Below are 9,805 nucleotides of genomic sequence, written 5' to 3'. Positions count from 1 at the left end.
AGGGCGAGGGGGCAGCGGAAGGAGGAGGATGGAGGGGGCGGCCGGAGGAGGATGAGGGAGGGGCGGTGGAAGGAGGGCGGCCGAAGGGAGGGGAGGAGCGAGGAGGGAGGAGGCGGGACGGAGGGAGTACCTCGATGGAGAGGAGCAGCGCGAAGGTAGCGGACGACGGAACCGGCGCAGGCGAGAGTCAGAGTGAGAGGGAGAGTGAGTGAGACGGTCGGGCGGGTGTAGGATAAGGTAAGTAAGAAGTAGCGTGTTTTCCCACCATGCGCTACTGCTTTGGGATGTAGCAGTAGCGCGGGCTAGAGATACACGCTACTGCTAAGTGGGGCTAGCCATCCCAGCCCAGTACAAACATAGCAGCAACGCATTTTCCTAGCACGCGCTACTGCTAAAGTAGTAGCAGTAGTGTAGTTTATTTAAAAACGCTACTACTAAGTAGCAGTAGCGCCTATTTTTGTCCAGCGCTACTCCTAAGATGTTGTGTATAAGGTTTTCCCTAGTAGTGTCATGATGAAGACATAGTTTTTTTGAATCATTTGACACTAGACCCTAGAAGTGTTGTCGAGGCCACCCAAATTTACCAAGTTAAAAGAGCATTGTCGTCGAGGTCACCCCGAACCCTTGAAGCGTTGCCGAGGCCACCCCAAACCCTAGAGAAGCGTCGAGGCCTCTAATTAATATAATTCCTTGTTGAGATTAGCTATAGCTAGGTCTACGTTTGCCACTAATATATCCATCTATTATGTTTGTATAATAATTGACATGTTGTAATATTTGCAGAAACTATGGAGCACGGCCGAGACGAGGAAGCAGAACGGGTGTTCGGGGACATAATCGCAGGCGGAGGTGATGTCATGTTGTATCTCAACGAAACCGATGGTCTGGAAGGAGAGGGTGAAGCAGGCTATGGTTATCGAACAACGGAGCAGGAAGGACATGATTATGATGGCTCCGGTGACCAAATGCCGGTGCAAGAAGGAGATCGTGATGACAGCTTTGGTGACCAAACAGACTCCGGCCAGGTATATATATTAATTAAGCCTATGCTGACTAGCTAATTAATATATTCATTGTTTTGGTATCTACACATATTAACTCTCGTCTTTCTTCTTTTTTTTAGCCCTCCGGATAAAGCACAACTTCGGTAAAGAGACGAGGCCCGAAGAAAAAGTTGCGCTTGGATGAAAGGTTCACGATCACAGCAATCGCGCGCGATGGCCAACCGATTGAACCCCTCTAGACCAAGGACGCATTTACTGCTCAATGCAGGTTCTTGTTAGGGACATTATCCCGATAAACATCAAGCTATGGAATCAGCCTAAGAAGGAAGAGCTTCAAGTTTTTTTTGTCGAAGATACACATAAAGAGGATCTTTGGAATGCGCTGAAGGTAAATTTCACCCTACCGGAAGAGGAGGATCTGGAGAATCCAGTTATAGAGCCATTGATCAAGTCCTATGCTCTCAAGAAGATGGCAGATCTATTCAGGAGGTGGTCCTTCGTCAAAGCGGAGGAATTCTAAACATTCCAATGGTCTCTCGAGTGGTTGACCAGTCTCTCGCTACATCATGACAGTCAGTTTTCGGCTTTCTCTACTGAGGTGCTCTCCCGGCCGAACCGGGGCACAATCGCAGTAGTTCTCCTGGTGCCGCGTTAGCCGATGATACGGAACGTAAGGCAGCAAAACACAGGAGTCGGGCAAACCCAACATTTGACCAAAGACATGATTCAGAGCTGATGCATATAAGGCCTAACTCGAGACGCCGAACACTCCCTGAGGTGTTCGGTCTTTATGATATCGGGCAGAATAAAGCCCTAAGCCCCTGGTGTCCAGGTACAGGCGGGAACTTCTGACGCGGCCGATGCCAAAACACCAGCCTCCTCCTCGGCTCTGGTAGGAAACCGGGGGATGTGTATCAACAAGAGACAGTGAGAAAGGTTTACGCAGGGTCTTAATCTAAAAAGAATCCTTGCAACGGGTCCCTACTGCACGTCTGTGCCTGTATCTCCGTTGTGCTGTATCCTGGACGGGTGTAGCACGTGCTTCATCTGTAAAAGAGAAGGACTTAGTTTCTAATAAATATCGTGCAAAAAGGTATCAAAATAAAGTATAATTTGGAAGATGAAGGAAATTGAGCTTTATTGGCTTTCATCATTTATGCGCGCAGCCCCCTAAAAAGAAGGGGTATGCGGCTGGGAAGCCCCTTGTTAAGTTACGCCGGACTCGTCTAACCATGTCTGAGGTCTAAATGACCTGTTTTTAGGGGCTTTGACCTGCAAGGTCGGAATAATGTGTGGCTGTCGAGGCAGCCGCACATTCTCCGTGGTCGAGAGACACCTGGAGTTTTAAGAATATGCCACGTGGACCGGGCATTTTTAAGCATAAGAGACGCGTAATGTGGTATTGCATTAAAGCGGGCAAAAGCTGCACGCCCCAGTAGTGCTTAAGGGCTACGGCTAAATGGGGTGATGGAGGTTGTCGGATGAACCGAACACGACCTCTAGTGGTACAGAGCCTGTAAAATTGGCTAAGAAGGCCTGGCGTCACTTCTTTGAAGGAAGTGCTGCTATAGAAAATTTTGGTGGGTTCTATCCCCAGTCTGCGGACGGTGTCCTGGTATAGCAGGGGCCATGCTGTGTGTTAACACGTGAAGTGAGTTCACTGTTTTGACTTCTAATGGGAAAGTCTTTTGGTTTCCGGAGCGTTGCTTTTGGGTTTCATCACTTTCACGTGGTGTGTCGAGCCCTTTGTGCTCGGCGTTAAGTCGGCCAGACTGCTTGAAGACCCAACAATCTCTATGGGTATGGTTTGCAGGCTTCCCGGAGGTACCGTGTATTTGACACAGTCTATCCAGAATCTTGTTTAGGTTGGATAGCACGTCACTGTTATCCTTTAGGGGCAGTGTTTTGTTGTTCGGCCGAGAGCTTTTGAATCCGGCGTTGACCGCCGTACTATTTGGGCCATTTTCCTTATTCCGGCGCTGATTTTTCTGCGTCGTGATTTCCCATTTCCATCCCTGATTTCGGATGTACTCGGGTCGCTGGTGCTGCATCTAGCCAACCAGCTGTCTTCCCCCGCGCAAAAGCGGGTCATGAGACTTGTTAGTGCGGCCATTGTTCTTGGCTTTTCCTGGCCGAGATGTCTGGCAAGCCATTCATCTCGGACGTTGTGTTTAAAGGCTGCTAAGGCTTCAGCATCCGGACAGTCGACTATTTGGTTCTTTTTAGTGAGGAAAATGTTCCAGAATTTGCGTGCTGATTCTCCGGGCTGTTGAGTTATGTGACTTAAATCATCTGCATCCGGAGGCCGGACATAAGTCCCCTGAAAATTTGCTCGAAAAAAATGCATCCTCAAGCTCTTCCCAACTTCCAATCGTATTTTCTGGGAGGCTTTTAAGCCAATGTCGAGCCGGCCCTTTGAGCTTGAGGGGTAGGTATTTTATGGCATGGAGATCGTCTCCTCTTTCCATGTGTATGTGTAGGATATAATACTCAATCCAGACTCCGGGGTCTGTTGTTCCGTCGTATGCCTCTATGTTTATGGGTTTAAATCCTACCGGAAATCCATGATCCAGTACCTCATCAGTAAAACATAGTGGGTGTGCGGCGCCCCTGTATTTCGGTGTGCCATTGTCTTCAAATATTCGGCTGGTTGTGTTACTTCCTGGAGTCTTCTTTTTTGGCCCATAGATAGACCTGGCCGGGTTATCCTTTTTCTGAGGATCTTTACGCTGATCATGTGCCGGCTTGTGTGTGGCGCCCCGTGTTGCTCTTGGCCTGTCATCTGGTCATCTATCCGGCTAGGCGGCCTTTTTCTTCTTTGACTGCGGGGGCTCGAAGGCCTCCTCATCAAATTCGGGCAACAGCTTGCGCTTCGGGTAGCTCTTTGTCTGGTGACTAGTGCCATATTTATCTGCGGAGTTGAGTACTTTGCTCCAACTCATTCTGAGTGTGTCTTCCGCTATTTTGAGCTTCCGCTTCTGCTTCTTCAAACTGCTTGCAGTGGCGACGAGCCTTTTATGAAGATTCATATGCTCTGGTGATGTGAGATCATCTTCGCCGGGAATGGGTTGCTTGTCCGGTTCATGTCTGGCTGGCTGCTTGTTGACGTGTGTGTCGTCTACTGGTTCACCCTGCTCTAGGGCCGAGTCCATATGGGTGCCGTTTTTGTCGATGCCGGTCTTCGGGCGGCGCTTGCGTTGCCGCTTTGTTTGTTTGTTGGGGGAGTTGTCCTTTGCCACGTCCTGTTTTTCCTCATTGTCGCTTCCTTTTGGTGTGTCCACCATGTATACGTTGTGGGCTGGGGTGGCTTTCCTGCGCTCGTTAGGCACTGGTTCTTGGTCGTCTCCGGCATCGTCGTCCATACCGTCGATGTCCTCGGAGTCGTAGTCTAGCATGTCGGTTAAATCGTCGACAGCGGCTACCAAGTGGGTGGTGGGTGGGGTTTGAATTTCTTCATCGTCTGCATCCCAACCGTCCTGACCGCAGTCCGGCCAGGGCTCTCCTGATAACGAGAGATATTTTAGCGAACTCAAGATGTCGCCGAAAGGTGAGTGTTGAAAGACGTCCGCTGCGGTGAACTCCATGATTGGCGCCCAATCAGATTCGGTCAGGGCGGGCGCGGGGGTTTCGGAGTCCGGCGAGGAGTCCGGCACCTTGGAGTCATGAGCTTTATGAGGGACAAAGTCAGTGTTCGGCTCTATCGCCGTAGAGGTTGCAGAACCGAGGCGGTGTCTAGGCATCCATCCTCGATCCGCGCGGTCGGCTCCGAATTGAGGATCGGAGCGGGCTCGAGTGCGGCCTCCAGGGTATTTTCCGGTGGCAGAGCTAAATCATGCCCGACGTGACAGTGCGGCACGCTCGGCTGTGGCTCGAATCCGTCGAAGATCAAGTCCCTGCGGATGTCAGCCGTGAAGTTCAAACTTCCAAATCTGACCTGACGGCCAGGGGCGTAGCTTTCGATCTGTTCCAATTGGCCAAGTGAATTGGCCCGCAGTGCAAAGCCGTCAAATACGAAGATCTGTCCGGGGAGGAAGGTCTCACGCTGGACTGCGTCGTTGATGATGATCGAAGAAGCCATCGAGCCTATCAGTGACGACACAGAGGAACTCTCAATGAAAGCACCAATGTCGGTGTCAAAATCGGCGGATCTCGGGTAGGGGTCCCGAACTGTGCGTCTAGGCGGATGGTAACAGGAGACGAGGGACACGATGTTTTTACCTAGGTTCGGGCCCTCTTGATGGAGGTAAAACCCTACGTCCTGCTTGATTAATATTGATGATGTGGGTTACAAGAGTAGATCTACCACGAGATCAAGGAGGTTAAACCCTAGAAGCTAGCCTATGGTATGATTGTTGTTCGTCCTATGGACTAAGGCCATCCGGTTTATATAGACACCGGAGAGGGCTAGGGTTACACAGAGTCGGTTACAAAGGTAGGAGATCTACATATCCGTATCGCCAAGCTTGCCTTCCACGCCAAGGAAAGTCCCATCCGGACACGGGACGAAGTCTTCAATCTTGTATCTTCATAGTCTTGGAGTCCGGCCGATGATGATAGTTCGGCTATCCGGATACCCCCTAGTCCGGAACTCCCTCACTCTCTCTCTAACCGTTAGTCACTGATCCGGCCGCATCCCGTCCATCGGGGGAAAGGGAGGAAGTGCATCGTTTCTCCGTTCGACGGTGCCAAGGCAGCACATCCTGATCTGCGGTACACGCTGTTCCCTCTAACCAAGCTCCGGCGCAGCAGGGTGTCCGCCACCTCCTCACAGATTCCGCCCGCCGCTGCTCACCTAGTTACATCCCGATGACCTCCAGGTATCCCCTCCGGCCTTGCTCCACTGCCCGTCTTCCCATGTCACTGCATGTGGATCTTCCATAGTTCTTTGCCCAAAACGTAGCTTGTCCAGCGTACTTTCCATATTGCATTCTCGTCCTCACACCGTTTTAGACAAACACAACCGTGTTTTTATCTTCCCTTAGAGCAAGGAATATGCTTCTTTTTTCTCGTTGCATGTGTCATCAACTGTTATTTGCCAGTAATTGTTTCGTTTCTACCTCTTTTTTGCAAACAGGGCTATCCATTTCACCTAGTTGCTATTGCGACCTTTTGGTGAACTGCACAAATCACTTTTTTCTTAAGAGTGTTTTGTGCAGTTGTACTAAAATGTCACATGGGCAATGTCTCTACATTTCAGTGCGACTGCACAAAGGGAGATTGGTTTTGCTCTATCCTCCTCATCCAACTCCGAGCCTAATCTTCTCCAACTAGTTAGTCTTAAAAGAGACTGCAAAGGTGACCGGCTTCTATTTATGTGTTTATTGTTTCATCAGCAGTCCTCTATTATCGTAATCAAACTTAATATCTTTGGAACAGGGACACTCAGCTCTATTTTAGTGGAACTGCACAAAATGATCGGAATGTTGCATGCTCCAGTCAGCTACTTTTCTGCCAACATGCCTTGTTGATTTAGACAGAGCTGGGGGGACGTTGCTACCAATGAAAGCATGGATCAATTTTAATTTAACACCTTCTCACAACTATTTTAGTGGAACTGCACAAAATGATCGGCATGTTGCTTCGTATGTGTACTCCCTCCGTTCCTAAATATTCTATTCGTCTTCCTAGAGATTTCAACAAGTGACTACATACGGAGCAAAATGAGAGAATCTACACTCTAAAATATGTATATACATCCGTATGTGCCAGTCCATTTGAAATCTCTAAAAAGACAAATATTTGAGTAGTCACTCTTTGAAATCTCTAGAAAGACAAATATACTCCGGAGTATATTAAGAACCGAGGGGGTAGTGCACAACCGCATGGGAGACTCAGCCTGGTTGTTGCGCCGCATTAATAGTGAGTAATGAGCAATCAAATCGTAAGCCCCACCTTTCCCACTGTAAGTTGCTCTGAACAAGCAACCATCAATACGCTCTTCTTTGAATCCTCTCATACTACTCCATCCATCACTGTTTATACAGCGCGCTTCAGAAAAAAGAAAAAAGATCTGTGGGACCATGGCGACTAGCGATCGACCTGAAAAATAGCATTGGTAGTTATAGCACGACGTCTATTACTAGTAGAGGGAATAATGCGTACACACATGCATGCAGTGCTTCCACCCCGGGTACACACATGCATGCACTTACTCCATTCCGTAGATACATGGAGAGAAAATTATGGACTTGATTGCGGTTACCACGCCCTAATTAATTGAGCATTAAACCAAACGGGTCTAAAGTCTCTCTGGTGGTGGAAATGCATTGAGAGAAATGCATCATAATGAAGCGCACCCTGTAAACTGTGACGGAGGGAGGAGTAGTATGAAGGTTCAAAACCAAGTACGCGTATGGCCAGTCAGTCAACGCACCTCCTCTTGGCATATCACTGACATGTGGGACAGGAGTGTGAGCAAACCGATCTCAATTGACGGCAAAGAGCAAACCCGCCGTTCCTTGAGAGAGACGAGGAGCGAGAACACACAGACGGATTCGCATGGAGCCCAAGATATATTCGAGCATGGTTGGTTGATCGATATCGTTCATTACATGTTGATGTTGGGCTTCCTTTTTCGGCCCTTCTCTGGAATAAACGTGTACTTTATCAAAGATAAAAAGAAATAAGAGTACAAACGCTCCACCATGCGGTTCTAGTAGTAGTACTACTCGTACTACTGCGCTTGGCTCTTCGCCTCTTCGTGAAGTCGAACAATGATGGTACTCCGCATGTTGGGTACTACAGTGTATGGCTCTGACAATCTGACACTGAATGGACTGATGCATGTCCACTGAGGGTAGGTTGCATTAGTCAAAAGGCGTAAGCGAGCTTCACCTTGTCCTGCAAGCTTCTCCTCATTCTGTGAGTTAACGGGACACACCAAAAAGTAGTGCTAGTCCATACTCCCTCCTTTCCGGTTAATATGGCTCAATCCTTTTGTGGGTAAATGAGAGAGCTTTATTCATATATAAGCATTCTTAGGACGATCAGCCCAGACACTGGTCACTAGGAAGCGAGGTACCCTGCAAAAAAAGAAGTAGGAAGCGAGGTGTTTCATCAAGCCAGCTCTCGGCCACATTCAAAGTGCAGCAAGCATGGTTTGCACGAAGATGCGCCGCAAGGTTTGCTGACCTGTTTACATGCTGAATAACAAAAAAAGAGGAAATATTACCGAGCGCTACTATTTGTAACAGGATATGAGCCGGAATTAAGCGAGAATTGTGGCGAGTGTTCCATGCAATCAACTTCCATTATCACATGCGAGAACCCTCGAAGATAACCAAATGTGTTGAAGATTGCTTTATCACATTTTAAAATTATAATAAGAGTGCAGACGCTCCTCCATCCGGTTCCTAGTACTAGTATAGTACGTACCTTTATAGACTATATTAGTAAACTTTGCGCTTGGTTGTTCGTCTCTTCGGGAAGTAGAACAATAGTAGCACTAGTAGTATAGTGTATGCTTCTGGCAATCTGACACCGAATTAACTGTTGCACGTCCACCGCCTGAGCGAGGGAGAGCTTGCATTAGTCAAAAGTTTCTCCTTGTCCTGCGAGCCACCGCGCGCAAGTAATGCTAGTCCATACTGCCTCCTCTCCGGTTAATATGGATTAATTTCAAACGAGATAAATACACTGTCTGTCACTGTATATTTGTAAAAATACGGTCAGTGGACTTCATAATACGCTCATTGCGCTCGATATATATATTTCCGGTGTTTATACGGTCACTAGCTCACCCTGACTGAGTATGAGTGTGCATGCACGTGTAGGTTGAGCACTTAGCGTGACCGTGTGTGTTCCGTCGTGTGCTCGGACATGCATGCATTAGGGCGTCGGGCGCGTTTTTGCGTCCATGTGTATCTGTGACTGTTGCATACACGTAGGGGGAGTACATGTAGGGGCCACTAAGGAGCAGTCAAATCACACAGTAAATCACGTCTGTCGTGTTCGTGTCTCACCCTCCTCCATGGCTCGACCCCACACGGTCACTCGGCATGCCACTCACCGCAAACCGAGTATACGATAACTTTCCCGCCTGCTTGTCGAGGGATCGCGCCATGGAGTACTATAGCAATACTGGAAGAGATTGACGAGTTGGGGGAGGACACCTAGCTGTAGCACGGACTCCCAAAACCTTTTTACATGCATGTTGTAGCCGGCTATTGCGACCTTTGAACGCGGAGCAGCCGCGTGCACTCGGAAGCGGCGCGGGCGACGCTCTCTCGGCCAGCGCGCCGCTTCAATGCCAGCGCCAGTGAGAGGTCGCGTCCACTCCGATCGGTCATGAATGCGGCACTGACCGTTTCGGGCGGGAAGCACGCGCGGGTGATGAAGAGGGTTCGGGTTGGTCAGGACCGGCCGTGGCAGCGGTCCGGACGTGCGCAAACAAGAGATGGTGTCCGTTAATATTGCTGCGTATATAATTAACAACGTGAATAACGTGCCAGTTGGACAAATATGATTGGAGATGGAGATGGAAATGGAATTTTACGTAAACACGGATAAGCATGTCTATGTCTATGTGTGTGTGCGCGACGACTCTCGCGACCTGGAAGCGGGGGCATGTTTTTGATCGAGTTTTCTTTCTTGGTACGTTAGAAAATCAGTTTGTCCAATTCACATCTAGATGTTATTTAAGGATATCACATCTAAGCTCCCACAAGTATATAATGTAGCAACAAGAAACAAAAAAACTAGGACAAAAAAAAATAGACCACAAACTATCGATGCTCATGGTGGCGCCTCATGGTTGCGTCGGCTGGTGAAGCTAATAGATTTTCAATGAAAAACAAGTTGGC

The sequence above is a fragment of the Triticum dicoccoides genome, chromosome 4A (assembly GCF_002162155.2).
Source record: "Triticum dicoccoides isolate Atlit2015 ecotype Zavitan chromosome 4A, WEW_v2.0, whole genome shotgun sequence".
In the NCBI taxonomy this organism is placed as follows: Eukaryota; Viridiplantae; Streptophyta; class Magnoliopsida; order Poales; family Poaceae; genus Triticum; species Triticum dicoccoides.
The sequence above is the reverse complement of the archived record's forward strand: the minus strand, read 5'-3'. Positions refer to the sequence as shown.